The sequence below is a fragment of the Spinacia oleracea genome, chromosome 4 (assembly GCF_020520425.1).
Source record: "Spinacia oleracea cultivar Varoflay chromosome 4, BTI_SOV_V1, whole genome shotgun sequence".
In the NCBI taxonomy this organism is placed as follows: domain Eukaryota; kingdom Viridiplantae; phylum Streptophyta; class Magnoliopsida; order Caryophyllales; family Amaranthaceae; genus Spinacia; species Spinacia oleracea.
In genome coordinates, this window is record NC_079490.1 from 82,061,367 (window position 1) to 82,081,949 (window position 20,583).

The 20,583-nt window shown below is 40.0% G+C and overlaps 1 long non-coding RNA gene across 1 annotated transcript; it reads right to left on the minus strand.

The window, feature by feature from the left end:
- Positions 1 to 1,966: 1,966 nt before the first annotated feature.
- On the minus strand, positions 1,967 to 7,382 carry LOC110775193 (uncharacterized). Its single transcript, XR_002529677.2, has 8 exons — positions 7,180 to 7,382; positions 6,556 to 6,796; positions 6,243 to 6,278; positions 5,740 to 5,805; positions 5,517 to 5,643; positions 2,291 to 2,456; positions 2,156 to 2,201; positions 1,967 to 2,047 (listed from the first exon to the last, which is right to left on the minus strand). It is a non-coding gene; the product is annotated as an uncharacterized lncRNA (long non-coding RNA).
- Between the last annotated feature and the right edge of the window lie 13,201 nt (positions 7,383 to 20,583).

Consider the following 20,583-nt stretch of genomic DNA (forward strand, 5'->3'; position numbering starts at 1 on the left):
TAGTACTGCCGCTGGGGATTTTTGAATTTTTGACTTTGTACAGGCTAGTATAGGATAGCCTCTGAATTTTGATTTTTGCACGGGCTAGTATAGGATAGCCCCCAGTTTAGAATTTTGAAACTTTGTACTCTGCTTGATTTAGTATGCCTCGTCATACACGGAGGAAACTCGCCGAATCTTCGGTGGTTCGAGCTGTTGAGGAGGACGCTTCGGACGATGAAGCGGCTACGGTAAATGCGCCGGATGGGGGTATGATTCCCCGGAGAGCACCCACTTTTGTTGGTACTGGTTGTAGTCCTTCCGATCTGGTATTTAGACCGGAGTTTCACTTGTCTCAGCGGCCTCGCGCTGTCTTGGTGAGTCTTGTACTGTGCTTTGAATTTGTATTTTGTACTTGTATAGGTTTTGAGCCGATTCGTTCTTCTGTAGGCCGACGGAGAGCCGTTTCGCACCTTCTGGTCCTCGGTGGAGCTTCAGAAGGCCTTTACAGCCATCCGTGATGACGAGGAGGCTATGGAAATCTGGTTGCAAACGGGCCTAGTTGACTTTTGGCGTGCCATGGTAGGTACTTCGAGGAGAACGGGGATCAAACCCCGGCTATGGGCTTTCCTTGAACGGTGGTGGGATACCACCAACACTTTTCATATGGCATGGGGGGAGATCACCATTACCCCTTTTGAGTTTGCCATGATTACGGGTCTTCCTTTTTCTCAGAGGAATGTGACCTTTGATTCGGAGCTCACGTGGCGCTCGGCCGTTGCCAGGGACTTGCTCGCCCCTATTGTTGACTTGTCAGAGGACGACACCCACGCTTCCGTAACGGTGATTGTGGATGCTATCCGCGGTGTGGGTGTGTCTGCAGAGCAGAGGATTAGGCTATTCCTCTTAGCTTTGGTGAGTAGGGTGCTGGCCCCGAGCAGGAACAATCGAGTGCACATTAGATTCCTGTCAGTTTTGCAGGACGTGAGAGCTGTTTCGAGCTACAAACTGGGGTGGTTTGGCCTATAGCCACCTCTTGTACGAGAAGAAGTGGGCCTCCCGGACTGCGCCGGAGAGCGAGCCGAGCATGGCTGCTCTGTGGAGTGTGCTCACTAGTGGAAAATGGATCATTTGCATCGCTCCTTTAGGGTCATTTGCGTCGCACATTGCGCGACGCAAAAGGTCGCGACGTAAATGACTAAAAGTCATTTGCAACGCACAAAAGTGCGACGCAAATGACTCTCATTTGCCACGCACATTAGCTAAATGTGCGACGCAATTGACTTTTCTGGCGCCATGCTGAAAAGCTTTTTGCCATGCACATTAAGCTAATGTGCGTGGCAAATGACCTTTTGGCGCCAAAAAAATAAGCCATTTGCGTCGCACATTAAGCTAATGTGCGACGCAAATGACTTTGAATTTTGTAAAAAAAATAGGTTTCATTTATATATATATATATATATATATATATATATATATATATATATATATATATATATTAAAATGAAACCTATTATATAGTAAAATGGACAACTCATATTATTAAATAGAACCACATCAAATCAGTAAGACTTACAATACAAAAGCTTGAAATATCTACAACAATATATTCCATCTAACGGTTTCTCTTGACACCCAACAAAAAAAATAAAAAATAAATAGCTGCTGCCCGGAATCATATTCTTGATTCTTGTGTTAACTGCTTTTAACATATTCACAAATAGCTCCAAGGCGCTTAATCACTGTGATCCCTCCTTACCGCAAAGAGTGAGTGACTTCAGAGGTAATGAGTTGGCTGAAGAGGGGAGGAAATAGTCAACAATGGGCCATCTAAAATACATGGCTGCAAAGCTGTTAGGCCGAAGCCTCCTGAATCAGGAACTGCTATTGGAGGTTGTTGTGTTATTGAACTGCTACAAGTGAGACTAAGTTAAAGAGTGAAGTGTAAGCCAAAGTCATTATAATAAAATGTCAAAGTCAAAATTCACCAACCTGACTGAAAGTGACAAGGAGGGATCAACTTGATGAGGCACGCCATTTCGGCAAGGTGAAAAAAGTGACCAGAAAACTGGAGTAAGAAAACACACGTCAATTTTCAGTTACTCGCAGAGAATTGAGAAACACGTAGCACCATTCTAACTTTTTGTATAACACGAAATGCTTATGCAAGAATTACCTGACTGCTGTGGATGATCCTGGAAACTGGAACAAAAATATATATCCTGCAAGGTAAAAAATATACCAGCTTTAGATGATCAGCTAATTTCAAACACTGCCAGTTGCTCTGCTGAGCAATGATTCATGCACTAACCTGCCGTGTGCTTCCAGGTACACTAGGTCCCATCTCTGCACACAAAGCAATACCATCACCATATCGACCCCACACCAGGTTCTCAAAAGATCCCATAGTAAGTTTTTCACTTTCAGCTACTAGACCTTTAATATCGGGAACAGAAGCTACATCCTCAAGCTTCCTCCTAGAAAGAGATAAGTATAATCACAATTAGGCTCTAGGTAATGCCACAACATCCAGCTATAACAAAAGACATGAATGATACATGTAATACCTCGTATTTTTATAATATTTATAAATATATTTTATTATATTTGTAAAGCATTTTACGATTTATTAGCATTTAAATAATATTTAAATGTATTTAATGTATTTTAATTAATTAGAATATTTATTATTTTAATTAATTACGAAACGAATTTAATTCTTGAGTCGGGAAATTAAATGAGTTGCAAATGATTTTTAAAAGCTTCGGGTTTTTAAATAAAAAGTCCAGTTCGTTTTATTATCAAGCTCAATCCAAAGAGTTTAAATTAAATCCTAAGCTAGCCCAATCATTGTTTCCTAAGCCCAACTCAAATCTCCTAAGCCTAGCCCATCAAGGGATTAGGGAGCCTATAAACATGACTCCCCCATCATTAAATGAGCCCCTAAAATTTATAAGCCCTCTTTTGTTTTCTTGCCCCTCACTCCATCTCTCCTCTCCTCTCTTTGCTCGGCACTGCACGCCTCACAGCAGTGCTCGTGCCCTCGCATGCTCGGCCTCACGCCCGCACGCTGCCTTGTGCCTTCGAGTGTGTCGCGCCCCGCGCTGCACTCCCTCTCGCCCTCGCTCGCTCCCTCTTCGCGCGCGCCCAACGCCCACACCCCCTTCATCTCCTTGTTGCGTTATTGTTGTGTTGTGTGCTTCCCTCACTCGCCCAGCCTCACACCCACACTCGCTCGCCCTCTCTCTTCGTCCGCGCGCCTAGCGCCCTGCTGCCTTGTCTCGCGCGCACCTAGCGTGCCCTGCTGCCTTGTCCCGCGCGCCAGCCGTGCTCGTCGCCCCTCTCTCCCGCGCGCACACACTGACGTGTGTGTGTGTGTGTTCGTATTCGATTTCTTTTTCGCCCAATCACATTAATTCGTGGTTATTCCGTGCTATAGGCCGGAGTGGTATAATTCTCTTCTTCCTTACCTATTCTATTTAAATTCCGTATTTTAAATTATTATATTAATATTGTTTTGAGTAATTAAAATGCTGGGAACTGGTTATGAATACCGTGGTTTGAGGATTTGTGTGTTGTGATGCATTAGGTTTGTTTTAATTATTAAAGAATGAATTTTCAGATTGGTTTATTTAATAAAGCATGGATTTTTATGACATTAAACTAGTGTTATTGGGATTTTCAAGTTAGGGTTTTAACCTAGACCTAACGAGTCAATTGATTAGCATAATTAGGTGATGATTTTAATTATGATAATCAATTATATTTTCAGATTCGAATAAAGGTTTAAAGTGTTGATTTTTAGTGATTTTAAAGGCGGAAAAAGTATGTTTTTGTACTAGGGATTGATTTTGCAAATTGAGACGACTTTATTAATGAAAAACGATTGAATTCTAAAGTCTAAAGGAAGTTTTAAATGTTATAAAGTTGCTGGAAATTTAATGAACATGGAAATAATTTATGTTTCATTATTTTGATGATAGGAGGTGATTTCTAGTTGAGTGCTCGTTATTGCAAAGTGGCCCCTACGCTTAGGTATTCAAGGTACGTACAAGTCTAGGGTGACCACACCTTTTTGTCAATGACATTACATGATTGTTGATGATGTGAATTACATTATGAGAAATCATGTTTCTTTTGGTGAACGAGCATTGTTGTGTGATGTTGGATTTATTGAATTAATTGTTGAACAAGCATGTTGAAATTATTATGAGTATGGATTTCATTGTCAATCATGTTGTTCAATGTTTATGCATGTATGGTTCAATTCACATGCAAGGGATGGATTAATTATTTGTATGCTATTGTACGGGATGTCTAGCTAGCATACATTGAGCCATTTATTCGTACCTCGTTGTACTATTTATTTTACCACATGTGAAGGGTTAGCTCACGTAAGCCACCGCACGTGTAGGGTTCAGTTGGGAATATTATGTATGAAATGAATTAGGATTTGTCGTGCAAGGGCACAACCCTCATGTTAATATGCATGATGTGGAGTCTCACTTTGGTGAGGAGGAACATGGTAGTAATATCACAAGTGTCTTGCTTGGTTGATCACAAGTCCTAAGGCATTAAAATAAGATTGTTTTGTTGTCGTTTAATAATTATATGTGTGCATGTTGTCGAGTCTTGAGTTCGCCTTTATTAAAATATTAATAAACGTAAAGTGCAACCGGAACAAGCTTCAAAACTCTTGGAACGTATATACCTTGAGTATGAACAATGGGGGGAGTCTTGCCGGAAAGCTCGTACTCCTACTAATGATACAAGACGTTGTTTCATTTATATTATGCGCAGGAATTCCGTCGGTATGGCCCGACACTCGGTATGGCCCGATTTTATTATTATTATACTTGGTGTTTGGTTGGCTCCCATCACCTTTTCCCTTTGTGGATTATTCTTTTGTCCCGTTCGAAGCTTATTCTAATTAAATTGTGAGTCAAGAGTCGGGTCAAGAGTCGAGTCTTGTATCTCATGATTGTTTGATTTGTTATTATATGGCTTTTGCATGTTGATTAGTATTTAGAGAGTGATGCATGCTTTAGTTTCATTACTCTATGCTTGTAAGTACTCAGCTTTTGCTGACTACGTGCTTTGTGTGTTTCCGGTCATGGCCTTTGCCTTAATGACCCTATGATGATCCATCAATTGCACTTGCATTGTTGGGGAGTAGAATAATATAGCAGGTTGGTAGATCAAGTACGATCGAAATCATGTGGCTTGGGATGATTGAGGGAGTTGCATGTTTTCGTTCTTTGAAACTATTTTATTTAACTTTATTTTAATTATGTTTGAAATATTTGAATTGTTTATATTTTGGGTTTTGGGCCATTATGGTTCCAAATTGTAGGAGGCCTCGATATTTTATTAATTATGGTTTTTAAAAGTTAGTTGACATTTAATTCCCCTGCGTAATTCTGGTGATAGCCTTAACCGTTATCACGGTGGCGGTAATACTTTAGTAATTACTTTATTTTAAGTTGGAAAATGGTTTTATAAAAGCAAGGAATTATTAGGGTGTTACAATACATTACCCTCCTAGATAGCTTAAAACAAGGAAAGCTCGTCGAAATCCCAATTTCTCCAAGGAAAGAAATTCACGACTTAGTTTGTGTGGCTTAGAGGAGTTGAATAAATTCAATTTTATCGATGTTAAGTTATCTGTATAGACATTAAGCAAAAGCTCGAATCAGCAAATATAGTGATCAACACTTCATTCTCACACATATCAAAACTCTTCAGCAAAAGGAACCTTACCGGATATAAAAGAGAAAACAGACGCATTATCTGAATTATCTCCACTTATTGTATTAGCAGTACTTCCTGCACATAAATATTAAATATTAACTACAAACTCACAACAATTCATCTATGATTAAATGTTGAAAAACATTCCTATTGAGAATTTTACACAATTATCACCACCTAAATAAGATTACAGAACAACAATTGAAGATTAACTCCAACCCCGCCCCCCGTATAAAGGGGAAAAAATGATCCCTCTGTCCCATTGATACAGGACCATAGGAGAGCCATCACCAAAATCTAGCTCAAGGGGAGGAGAGCCCATGATCATAAACCCCACATCAGCCTCCCATACGACCAATGTGAGACTTAAGTCCCAGACCTTGCAACGGACCATTTGATATTTGATATATACAGGAATTGAAAAACATTGCCGAATCATTTGATAGTAGAATTGTTTAAACAGTGATTGGGCCAATTAGAAGAAGACTAAAACAAGTATATTTGCAGCTTACCTTGAGAAGTACCCGAATGATCAATTGAATTACTTCCTGCAGAAAAAACCCAATAAAAATTAATTAAATTAATCGAACAAAAAACAGCATAAATCATTAGAAATTTTCAACCAAAAAAATTCAACAAGTATATTTGCTCAAGGCTTCTCCTTTCCTCTTTGTATAAGTACTCTATTTGTCCCCTTCAATAATAACCAATTATTTGTATGCAATATTTATACATACAAATTCAGTATTTCTATTTGTACTCCAAAAACAAAGATGAAAAAATTACTTGTAAGAACATGTAGAAAAAAAGAAAACTAAAGCTTACCCTATCATCAGCGCGGTCCGCTCGGTCTCCGAGTCTTAATTCAAGCATCTCTTTCCCTAACCAATCCGAAGAACTAGATGAACCATTCTGATCACTGTAAGCCATTGAACTACCTGGTCCTACATCTCCTATATTTGCAGAGGACATTTCAGCAACTTCTTAATCCAAATATCACAAATGTTCACCCAATTGCCCATGATTTCGCTCCATTTAGCCTTGCATCCAAATACGACCTCAAATTCTTCACAATCCCAATAAAAAATCAAAATTGAAAACTTTTAAATTGAAAAAGTTTGCGAATGCAAGATTAAAAAATACCAAATCCAATTGCGGAAAAACAACTAAAATCAAAGACCTCGGCTTAATTTGATTTACATTTTAAAATGCAAATAAAAACCCTAATTAAATAAATTTGCACTAGATCTATAATTAAACACTAAAATCAGCATCATAATCAAAATTTCAAATTCAAACACTTCTAAATCGACCAGAACTATCGACGATTGAACAAATCCATAACAAATAACCAAAACCGTAGATTCGCAAAATTAACATAGGAAAGGAAAACTCTAATGGACTTCGAAATTACAGCAGGAGATAGCAAATGCTTCGGCAACAACTTACTCAAGGACGACGACAAGGTGAATCGGAGATCCCAACCTTCAAAAATGGGTGAACCTTCATAAATCGATATGTACTGCTTCGAGATCGATGTCTCCTTCTTCGCCGCGGATCCTAGGGTTTTGCTTATTCACTAAAATGGACAAATTAAGATAGGTTGGTTAGAGGAGATTTCAGATGAAGTCGCCGTCAAAAATGGAGTTTCTAAGAAGAGGATGAGAGAGAAAGTGAGGAGCTGAGCGGTGAATTAATGTAGGGTAGTCTACAGTACTTCTATCATATCTGAAATAATGTTGGAGGAATATGGCAGGCCCAGCCCATACATCTGCGTCGCACATTTGTTAATCTGCGAGGCAAATGACTCTAGGTTGCTCCCAGAGTCATTTGCCTCACAGATTAATAAATGTGCGACGCACTTGATTGATTCATTTGCCTCGCAGCTTTGTTAATCTGCGACGCAAATGACTCTGGGGGCATCCTAGAGTCATTTGCCTCGCAGTTTAACAAAGCTGCGACGCAAATGACTAAATTTTAAGCTAAAATTTGTCATTTGCGTCACATGTTCATAATGGCGTGGCAAATGCGGGGATGCAAATAAGCGTTTCACTATTATTAGTAAACAATAATGGAATAATTCCTTCATATTCATAGAAATAGAGGACATATGTTTTTCTACTAGTAGCTGGAGGTATTTAAGACTCCTTGTACTTTGTGCCTTGTACTTGTATGTTTGTATTTGAACTTGACTGATGTTTTGCTTGCTTTTTTGAAAGATTTGGATATATGAGCACTTTCCAACTTTGGCGTCGGATCGTACTGGAGATGCGGCTTACCCGTATGCTGCCACTTGGATAGGAGCGATGCGTAGGAGGGTGCCTCCGGCGGCCTCCCGCAGAGCTTGGAGAGTTTTACCTGCTGATGAGGTAATATTTTTGTACTGTTTTGCTCTTTTGTATTTGTATTTGTATAGTTGCCTGAGTTGTTTGCTTTGCAGGTGGTGTGGCGTCCTTTTGCTAACGCGCCTGTACTTGCCTCGGCTGCTCGCGCCCATTTCTTGTCTGGACGGCGGGTTTTGTTCCCAGGGGTGTATCGCCACATGTGGTATCTGGGGGAGCGAGTGTCCCTTCAGCATAGTTCGGGGAATAGGTTTGTCCCCAAGGACCCACCGGAGTCCATGCTGGCGCCGGATGAAGATCTTGCCCGACTCTATGTGAATGAGGCGATGCTATTTGCCGCTCTTTGAGGGACTTTGTACAAAGGAAGGGTAGCTATAACGACTTCCTGAGGAGGCTGGCTCCACCATTACGCTTCGTACGGCCGGTGAGCTTTCGAACTTTATATCTTGTATTCTTGTATTCTTGTATGACTGGATGTTTGTATGATTGTATGTAGGAGGAGGAGGTTGATCTTGAGGACATTCCTCATGCTGATAGGGTCCTCTGCTATGAGAACTCGGACGGGGAACAGGTGGAGGTGACCATTCTTGTAGCTTCTCCTCCGCACCGAAGATCGTATGATGTTGTACCTGAGCATTATCCCGCTGTGAGTACTGTTATATTTTCTTGATACTAATTGTAATCTTTTATTTGGGGAATGATCTTGAATTTTGTATGCAAGCGCCTCAGGTGAGAGTGCGTCGCTGGATGCTCTTGATTGATTCCTGGAAGAGGTATTGTGTCAAACTGACCCAGAAGCTTTCTGGCCGGGACAGAGAGGTGCTTTTCTTGATTTTGAAATTTGTATTCTGGAAACTCGAACTTGGATGTTGATTCTTGAAATCTGTATTTTGTATAGGAGCGCCGTCGAGGCCGCAGAGGTTCCGTTGATAGGGAGCCTCAGGGGGAGACTTCCTCGAGGCAGGAGGGACCGAGTTTGGACCTAGGACAAGGGTCCGGTGCTGATGCTCGTCAGAGGCATTCGGATGCTGATCGGGGAGCTGCCCCTTTTGTACATGCTGATCCTACCAGGCATTCGTTTGGAGGTGCAAGCAGTTCGAGGCCCTTTGTTCCTCCTCCCGGTTACTACTTCAGAGGGAGTGGTCCTCGGCCTTGGGGTGCGGTTTCATGGGCTAACTGGTCGGAGATGGATAGGATGCGTCAGGCTTAGATGTTTGCGTCGTACTAGTTCATGGCGATGCCGCCGCCTTATCAGTATCCTTCTCCACGGCAGGGAGTTCATCCCTCTCCTGGCACTATTCGTATCTCGGAGCAGGATCCTGGTACCCTTGGGACAGAGCTGGATCGGGATCTGGAGCGCCTTAGGAGGCGAAATGGGGACAAGGAGCATGTGGTTGATGTTACAGCTGATGATGACTCGGACTGACCCTGCATGGTAGCGAGTTCCAGCTTGCCTGGGTTGATTTTGTATAGGCTGGTTTGTATTTGTATGGATTTGTACGGTTTGAAACTTGAATTTGTATGGTTGTATGGTTTTGAACTTGAATTGGTTTGAAAATTTTGAATTTTGGCTTTTGTATGTTTGAATTTTTGAAATTGTATGTGTTGTGTGTGCTTTGAAATTTGTAGCTATATGCATGCATGAAATATTTGCAAAAAATTTGGAAAAAATTTGCAAATTTTTTTCGGGTGTATATACCCACTATAAGCCCGCACTTTGACTGAGGTTTTTTGGTAAGAAAAAGCGCAAGTCAAAGTATATTCAACTTTTGCTTATGCATATGCAGACTCGACTTAGAACGCCGATCTAGGACTAGAATGCTTGAATTTTGAATAATTTGAACCGAAATCTGCCCGAAGCGCTGATCCGGTCTACTTGATGTTGCGCGGCTTGCGGCTTTGGAATCTTGAATAATGGAGGTTGGTACTTTGCTGTCCGAAACACTAAAGAGTGTGTACTCGGAGTCATAAAAGAGGACGGTGGCCTCGTCCTTCGGTGCAGGACCCTGCGCCTGGCGCCAGTGTGCTGTCGTGCAAGCTGACTCTTGTATAAATAGGGAGTATTTCGGATCATTTCTTGCATCAATCCTTCCCTGTTATTCCTTGTATACTACTTCCTCACGAAAAAGAAGAGAGAATATGGCTATGTCCTTTGAAAATGCCTTGAACTCGTGGCCTGGTTCGCTAGGCAAATTGGAGAAAAGGGAGCTTGATGGCATGCATCTTGGGGTGCTCGCCTCCTTCCGGTTTGTAAAGCTGGATGTGCACTTCATTCTTGCTGCTTTGGAGGCTTGGTATCCGAATCATCATGTCTTCCGCTTTGGGAGTAATGAGGTATGTCCCCTCCCTGAAGAGTTTAGCGCCATATTGGGGTGGCCCCTTATGCTGGAGCCAGGGATGCCAAGTGTTGAAGAACCCTTTTCTTGGTCTTTGAATGATATTTGGGCTTGAAGACCCCACTTTTGAGTGCTGTTGTATATGGCAGAGGGGTGGATTTGTCCCTCCTTGTCACCTACTTTGCTGGGCTTGATGTTCCCAAAATTTTCCGCTTTTATCTTTGTATCTTTGCTCGCTTCCTCTTTTCGAAGCAGGGGTTTGGCATTGGTGATGCCTCCCTAATAGAGATTGTAGAGCAGTTTGCTAGTGGTCGGGACCCAATGCCGCTTGTGATTGGCGAAACATTGATGGGCCTTGACATGCTGAAGTCGGACCCCTCTTCTTTGCCGTCGGGAAGTCCGGTATTACTCCAAGTAAGGATCTGGAGCCTTCTTGTATGTTGAATTTGTACTTGTATTTGAATTTTGAATGTTGAATTTTGAAATGCATTTCTTGTATACTCCCCAAGGTTTGGCTTATGAAGAGGCTCATGCTGGTGGCACCACCGGAGAACATGGAGAGCTATAATAGAAAAGGGTTCACCGTGCGGCCCATGATGTATGGCCGGATTTCATTGGACGAGTGGCGAGGCGCACTCTCTGTGATTGAATCTTGTATAAGGTGGGTAGTTTCTTGGTGGGGAATTGTTGCCATGAGACATGCCCTTGGTTCTACTGCTTTGAGGGTGCCAAGCCTCACAATGCTGGTCTTCTACTCGCCTGCTCGAGTGATGAGACAATATGGCTTGAAACAGGAGATCCCGGACTGTGCTGAAGAGAACCCGAAACCTGTTGCGCTGAATGCCAATCGATTTGAAGTTTGGAGGCGGTATTAGGTCGCCAAAACATTCCTGAGTATTCAGTTCCCACCTGAGCCAGTTACTCTGTCTGCGGGGTACATTGTATGGATGAGAGGCCTAAGCCAGTGGGACATTTCTCTCTCCGGACCAGCTAAAGTCCAAGGTTCTAGAGTTAGACGTCCTGCATCAACTGACTATGAAGAAGGTGACGGGAGTGTGGCCCATCCGGTGCTTGACCGTTCGGAGTCCAAAGGAGGTTCGTCGTCCTCCCGTCTTGGAAGGCTAGCAAATTCCTTCTCCCGCCGCTTGGGCAAGGGGAAGATTGTTGATTGATTGCGGGAGGAGCCAGGGGATTGGACTCAAGGTGCCAAGACTCGAGAGCATAGTCGCCCGACCCTAGATCTTTGTAGGCTGAATGTGTTTGAAATTGTATTAGAAGGAATTGTGTCTAGAATGTGTTTGGAAGATGTGTTTAGAAGATGTGTTTAGGAAGTGAAAAGGCTTTGAACTTTGCTTCACTTGATCCTGACTTTGTATTTGAATTAGCTTTGAAGGCCTTAGAGCTAAATAAAGAGTTGTTGTGTTAAATTGCGCTTGAACATGCTTTGCTTTGAATTGGCACATTTGGAATAAAATCAACAATTGAATTTTGTAATTTGATTTGATTTTTAGGATGCCCTTAATTGAGGAAATTTTGAATTTTTTTTTATTAAAGTGGCCGGACCTCGAAATGAGGTTGCCTACGTGTCCCGTTAGGGAATCAGGCCGGACGTAGTTCTGACTACCTTACAGGACTTGAATTTGAACATGGAACTTAGACATAGAACTTCTTGAGTTGATCGAGGTTTGTCAGAGATCTGAATTCTATTCCATCGACGTCTGTTAGTTCGACTGCTCCCCCGGAGAGGATCTTCTTGACAATGTATGGGCCTGCCCAGTTGGGGTTGAATTTTCCACTTGGGTCCATGACGCTTTTGCGAAGGGCTTTCAGGACAGCGTGCCTTCCTTGATGTTTCGGGTTCTGACCCTTTTGTTGAAGTGTCTGGCCACTCGGCGCTGATAGACTTGTACATGGTGAGCGGCTCGAATCCGACGCTCGTCGAGCATGACTAGCTCGTCATATCTTGCTTGTACTCATGCAGCTTCTTGGATTTTTCTTTCGAGGACTATCCTTAGAGAAGGTATCTTTAGCTCGATAGGTTGTACTGCTTCCATTCCATAGACCAATGAAAATGGAGTTGCACCAGTTGAAGTGCGAATTGAAGTTCGATACCCCCACAATGCGAAGTGCAGCTTCTGGGGCCAGTCTTTGTAATTGGTTGTCATTTTCATGATGATGGTTTTGACATTCTTGTTGGTTGCTTCGACTGCCCCATTAGTTTGCGGGCGATAAGGCGAAGAACGATGGTGCTGATTTTCCCGGAGTATGGGTCCGTTAGAATTGTTGTATTGAAGATTGTACGGTATCCCCTTTTGAAGTTTGAAATATTGAAGCTTGTAGATGTTTTTAGAACTTGAACCTTTGGAGTTTGTATCTTGAATTTTGTACTTTGGAATTGTATATGCCTTGCTTGGCACAACCTTGCTCGGTTAGAGATTATAGAACTTGAATTTTGAATCTTGTACTTATTGAATGGGTCTTCACATTCTCCTTGGAAATGGGTTCCCTAATCACTGATGAACTTGTGAGGAACACCGTATCTGCATGTACTGTTTTCTTGTATGAACTGGGCCACTTGGTTGGAACCCAACACCTTGAAAGATCTGGATACTTGGACTCTTGAACAAACCCGACCTCTAACTGCTCAGAGACTTCTTCTTGAATTTTGAGGGAAACATCCGGTTTCATGCGACGAAGTTTCTGCTTGATTGGATTCGAACCTGGGATGAGGGGAATTGTATGCTGACCGATGCTTGGATCAACCCCTGGCATATCATGATAGGACCATGCGAAGACGTCTATGTACTCTGAAAGTAGCTTGATAAGATCATCCCGCTCTGCTTGAGAAAGAGTTAAACCAATCTGAACTAGTTTTGGATCACTGTTGTTAGAAAGGTTGGTTTTTTCTGTTTCCTCAATTATGGGCGTCCTGTTTTCATGATTTTCGATAGCTTTTAGAATTTCAAAGTCAGTTTCTTGTGAAGCAAAGTTGTTTGGATTAGGATTGTGTTTTGCATTAGAACTCGAAGAGTAAGTAGAAATTGAAGTGTTATTGAAATCAGCAATCATTACATCGACTGGTTTGACTTGAAGCTCGGCCTTTAGAGGCTCTTGATTGATAAAAGACTCTAGCTCTAGACTCTTAGACTCATTTCTAGACTCAGATCCAGACTCGTCCTCTGACTTGGACTCGCTCATCATAGATCCTTCGCCCACAATAATCTTGAACATTTTGCCATTTGAATTGATTCTTGAAAGGGACTTTCTTCAGGTTGGTATTAAGGTTGGCTACGGCGGCCATGAGCTGAGTGATTTGATTGACAGTGGCCATTTGAATTGATTCTTGAAAGGGACTTGAAGCTTGATTTGTAGAAGATGAACTGGCTTGTCGTTCGATTCCGGCTATGAGGGAGCTAGGGCTGATGGAGTTCTTTTCAACCTCTCTCCTCTTCGGCGAACCCACAGGATCCTAAGACTCCTATTTAGGACACACCATATGATTAGAACTTGGACTTCCCGACACATGATATGATATGCATGCAATGAATTAGACCTAGACTTGACTCTAAGTGCCACTCCGAAGATTCGGGATTTTGAATTTTTGTACTTGTATTCGGGATTTGCAACCATGTTGGAAGTGTTTGAGAGGAGCCTTCATTCTTTTGTGGAAGTTGACTCTTTGTACTAGAACTCGGAATATCGAAAGAATATTTCGACCTATTGGACCTTGGACTATTTTAGGGGAATTTCAACCAATTGAGAATTTCGAAATTGGACTTGTACTAGGAGATTGAATTTCTATTATTTCAAGGGAATTTCAACCCGTCAATATTTTAGGGGAATTTCAACCCGTTGGACTTGGAGTATTTGGAGGGAATTTCAACTCGATTGAAAGGGAATTGATTTTGTATTATTTCAAGGGAATTTTAACCCGTCAATATTTTAGGGGAATTTCAACTCATTGATAGGACTTGGAATATTTTAGGGGAGTTTCAACCCAAGAATAGGATGCAAAATTTGAACTTGTACTATTTCAGGGGATTTTCAACCCATTGGAAAGTTGGACTTGTATTATTTCAGGGGATTTTCAACCCATTGGAAGTATTTGTAAATGGGGTTTGTATTATTTCAGGGGATTTTCAACCCGTTGGAGAATTGGAACTTGTATTATTTCAGGGGATTTTCAACCCATTGGAAAGAGAGTTTTGAATTTGTATTATTTCAAGGGATTTTCAACCCATTGGAAATGTTTAGAATTTTGAATTTGAGAGCAATAGAAAGCAAGGATTTGTAGCTCGAAAATGAGTTTGAAGTTTGAATTTGATTCGAAGTTTGAACTTTGAAATGGAAAAGACGCACTTTTGTATAGAATGCAAGGCTTTGAATATGGAAAATCCGGCATTATGCCGCCATGGATTTGAGACATTGAATTTGGGAATTTGAAAGTCTGGCATTATGCCGTCGTGGACTTGGAATTTTGAAGTGTTTTGAAAATGAGATTGAATGAGGAAAATTATGCCATCATGGATTTAGAATTGGAATCTTTGAATATAAGACTTGAGATTTGAAGGTTTGGAATCTTTGAACTTCAAACTTGAGGTTTGAAATATGGAATGGAAAAGTCGGCATTGCGACGGCATGAATTTGGAACTTGAAACTTTGACCATAGGACTTGAAACTTGAAAGATTGACATGGGATTTTGAGGTTTGAAAATCGGAGTTGAAAAGGTTGGCGTTACGCCAGTCATGAGCTTGGACATTTGAAAATGAGGTTTTGAGATTGGCAGCTTGAGTTTGAGGTTTGAAGACTTGAATGTTTGAAATAGAAAATCCGGCATGACGCCGTTGGATTTGAGTTTTGAACTTTGAATTCGAAATTTTGACTAGAAAATCCGGCATTATGACGCCGTTGGATTTTAGTTTTGAACTTGAAAATAGGAATTTTGACTAGAAAATCCGGCATTATGCCGCCGTTGGATTGAATCTTGACTTGAAACTTGAAACTCGAAATTTGAATTAGAAAATCCGGCATTATGACGCCGTTGGATTTGGAATTGAAAATTGAGGTTTGGACTAGAAAATTTAGATTGGACTTGAAATTCAAAATTTGGACTAGAAAATCCGGCATTATGACGCCGTTGGACTTGAGCTTGACCTTAAAATTTGGACTAGAAAATCTGGCATTATGACGCCGTTGGATTTGAGCTTGAATTTGAAACTTGAGGTTTGAAATGGAAAATCCGGCATTATGACGCTGTTGGTTGCATTTTGTATTTGAAGTTTGAAATTTGGAGTGGAAAATCCGGCATTATAACGTCGTTGGATTGCATTTTGAATTTGGAACTTGAAATTTGGACTCGAAAATCCGGCATTATGACGCCGTTGGATTGAATTTTGAATTTGGCATTTGTGCGCGAGGCGTGTTTGAAGGTTTTGAATCAAATGGAGTGGCACTTCTAAAAGACCTTAAATCGGCGATTTAGATGCATGAGGTTTGAATGATGCTCCTAGGGGTTTGGTTTCCTAGTTGGAGGCTAATTGGTTTTGGCAAGCTAGAACTCGAGGTTAGCCATTCACGCGTGCAAAGACGCCCACACAATGCACAAGTAGCACGTTGTCACACTAATCATGAATATGAATGCGACATGCAAAGTTCTCAACCTAAGGTCGATCTAAGTTTTGTATGATACAAGTGGTCGGCTTTGGGTGTCAAAAGGTACTCGACTAAGAGACGGATCCGGCGACAACTTGCACATCCGCCTAAGGGACGTGTGTGTCGGCAGACGGCCTCCATACTTGATATCGGGAATGTCAAGCAAATGCGAAGTTCCGGTAGGCGCGGAAATGGTCACACACTTTGGTCGGGAACCGTATGGAGAGTCAACCTAAGGTCGGTCTAAGTTTTGTATGATGCAAGTGGTCAGCTTTGGGTGTCAAAAGGTACTCGAATAAGAGACGGATCCAGCGACAACTTGCACATCCGCCTAAGGGACGTGTGTGTCGGCAGACGGCCTCCATACTTGACATCGGGAATGTCAAGCAAATGCCAAGTTTCGGTAGGCGCGGAAATGGTCACACACTTTGGTCGGGAACCGTATGGAGAGTCACCATTTCGTTGCCCCCGGGGCTAGCCCGAATGTAGAACACATCCGTTTGGGCAAGGTAGAAATTCATTTTGCACAATATGGTTTTCGAAAAATGCATGAAATGCCTAGAAATTGAAATTTGAAATCGTACTCGAATTTGTATTTGTAAAGCTCGTTTTTCGACATTCGTTCTCGAGGTTTGGGAGCGTCCTCCAAGATTCAAAAACAGACTAACTCCCAACACGAAAAGTTGAGCAAAAGTGGGCGACAAGCCACTGTGAGCCACTGTCCTGGATTCAGGCAGCCGCGTTGGGCGCAGGTGGCTGCGCCTAGCGCTAGTGCTGGCATCCAGTACTTAAGCAGATCAGTGGCTTGCTGCTCGAAATCTGGTCGCATTTTCCAAATTGAAATTAGAAAAGTCCCCGGTGGAGTCGCCATAATTGTAGGGGGTGTTTTTTGCGTATGTGCATTGCAATTCCCTACAAGGGGGGCGGTTTTAGAAACCATCGTATTTTTGTACCTCGAAGGAGTCGCCACCAAACATTGTTTAGGGTCTTGTTTGGAAAGACCGCAAATGACTCTATTAGGATAAGACTTGAATCATCAGAGGAAAAAACATCATAGGTTGCCCTTAAAATAGGCTTATAAGTTGCCAATTATAAGGGTAACATATGGGGGGGTCACTTTTGTGAAATAATCAAAGGTTGCCCTTAACAAGGACAACTTATAATCTTATAAGTTGCCCTTGTTTGCAACAAGGGCAACTTATGTGAAACTTATAAGTTGCCCTTGTTGCATACAAGGGCAACTTATAAGCTTAACATAAGTTGCTCTTGTTTGAAACAAGGGCAACTTAGCTTATAAGCTTCACATAAGTTGCTCTTGTTGCAAACAAGGGCAACTTTTGAGTTTTTATTTTTTTAAAAAAAATAAAAAAATCTGCATATTTTTTTAATTTTTTTATTTTTTTTTTATAAACAAATTAATTCATTGATAAAAAGTCATACGACATCTACATAAAGATTTAAATCTAACAAATACATAAGAATCGAATCAAATAAAAACTTCCTTTCACCATAGCTACGATCGTAGTATATCAAACATTCTGTATACCCTCTTTTATATCGCTGTGATTCACAGCCTTCATTGACGAGGGGGAATACTGATCGTAGTATATCAACTTTTGAGTTTTTATTTTTTTTATTAAAAAAAATAAAAAAAATCTGCATATAATTCTTGATATTTTGCAATATAAAATTCTGCATTATAATTTATAGAATACTGTTTCATTAAACATCATCTTGACATTCCTCAAAAATGATATAAATTTCAAATTTCCAATAATATTACCGAATTAATTCAAATGTAATTAATTAACTCGATAAATAACAAAATAATGTAAGAGTCACGGATAACTACAAGCCTGCTCTATTTATTACACTGAGGGTAGTTCACAATCGTTGAAGTAAGTAGCCCACTTGTCTCGAACTTCATCCAACTCCTCTTTGGTAAAGGGCCCCTCCCTTGGAGTTGTGAAAACCTTTAAAAGAACAACATACATGCAACCAATAAATTAAATTAAGTTTCATATGCGAAAACAGAAATTATATTGGTCGCGAAAACAACTTTCTGAGTGTACTAAGATTCATTTCAAGTTCTTTATGCACATCTAAAGCTCATTTGGCTCGATACAGATCGAATTTGGCGCTAAATGGCATTTTCGATCCCAAATATCAACAAATGAACCTAAGGAAACTTTCTAAATCTTTTTCATGATTCATATGATTAGTTATATGTTTAAAAGATTCATTTCAAGTTCGTTATGCACGCCTATGGGTCATTTGGGTCGATATAGGTCATTTATGGCCAAAAATGGCATTTTCGATCCCAACTACCAACAAACGAACTTATATTCAAATTTTACACATTTTTTATGACTCATATGATTTTTTATATGTTTATAAGACTCATTTCAAGTTCGTTATGCACGCCTATGGGTCATTTGGGTCGATATAGGTCATTTATGGCAAAAAATGGCATTTTCGATCCCAACTACCAACAAACGAACTTATATTCAAATTTTACACATTTTTTATGACTCATATGATTTTTTATATGTTTATAAGACTCATTTCAAGTTCGTCATGCACGCCTATGGGTCATTTGGGTCGATATAGGTCATTTATGGCCAAAAATAGCATTTTCGATCCCAACTACCAACAAACGAACTTATATTCAAATTTTACACATTTTTTTATGACTCACATGATTTTTTATATGTTTATAATATTCATTTCAAGTTCGTTATGCACGCCTATGGGTCATTTGGGTCGATATAGGTAATTTATGGCCAAAAATGGCATTTTCGATCACAACTACCAACAAACGAACTAATATTCAAATTCTGCACATGTTTTATGATTCATATGATTTTTTATATGTTTATAAGACTCATTTCAAGTTCGTTATGCACGCCTATGGGTCATTTGGGTCGATGTAGGTCATTTATGGCCAAAAATAGCATTTTCGATCCCAACTACCAACAAACGAACCTATTTCCACATTCTAAACCTTTTTAATGATTCATATGATTAGTCATATGTTTAGAAAACTCATTTCAAGTTAGTTATGCACGCCTATGGTTCATTTGGGTCGATATAGGTCATTTATGGCCAAAAATGGCATTTTCGATCCCAACTATCAACAAACGAACTTATATTCAAATTCTAAACCTTTTTCACGATTCATATGATTAGTTATATGTTTATAAGACTCATTTCAAGTTCGTTATGCACGCCTATTGGTCATTTGGGTCGATATAGGTCATTTATGGCCAAAAATGGAATTTTTGGTTCCAACTACCAACAAACGAACTTATTTCCACATTCTAAACCTTTTTAATGATTCATATGATTAGTTATATGTTTATGAAACTCATTTCAAGTTCGTTATGCACGCCTATGGTTCTAAACATGTAAATTAGGTAAAAGAAACCAAATTCGAGAAAATAAGAGAAGCTCCTACTTTACCTCCGTCTATAACGCCGCCATAGTCACCATAGTTAATAGATCATAAAGTTTTCACTCTGTTCATTTCTGAAAATTGTAAATCTGACCATTCTTTATTAATTGCCGGTAACCAATTTTCTTTATTTTCCAAAGAAAAGAGTAAAAGTTACCCTTCTAGAGTTCTAGTCTTCTATTTATATATGAAAAGTAATACAAAAATCTTTACAAATTAAATAGTTATGGAGTAGAAGTTAAGAAAAAGGTACGGAGTAAAAAGGTAAAAAAAGTTAACTGGCTTGTTTTATAGGAGGTGAATGTTCTCTTTTGTCTCATTTAAAAATCATAATAATATTAAAAATTATCACCATAATCAATATAAAAAAGAAAATGATAACTTACTACCATTGATTTTTATTTTCAAATGATCGACGTTAAATCTATTACTCCCTCCTTTCTGAATAATTGGTCACATTTGATTTTGACTCATTTTTGATACCATGCCATCCTTCTCTTGGCAGATTTTTTCATGTCCAACATGTAGTCTTTCATTTGTCTTTTTACTTATAGGTATCTTTAAGGACAATAATGTTCAAGTTAAAAGTTAAACTTCCAAAACTAAGAAATGTAGTCTTTTATTTGTCTTTTTACTTATAGATTTCTTTAAGGACAATAATGTTCAAGTTAAAAGTTAAACTTCCTAAACTAAGAAAGCAGACGAATATTTTTGGACAGCCAAAAACTGGAAGGTTGTCTATTATTACGACTTAAGAGGCGGAAGGAGTATGCTTTATTAGCTAAAAATAATACTCCCCCGTCCACATATTTAATTGTCACATTTTTGTAACTAACTACTTTATATAACTACAATCATTTCTATACCTAGTGTAAATAATTGTTACTTACAACCTGGATCTTAATCACGATTATGACGACATAGACCCTTGTTGATCTGATACACTTCAGAATTTATATCCATTCTCTGTGATTGGTCAACATCATTTTGTTAATTTCTTATTTTACATTTTTTTTTTTCCTTTGGACCACTGAGCAAAGCATGAGTGTTGTTTGCTTTAACTGGAAA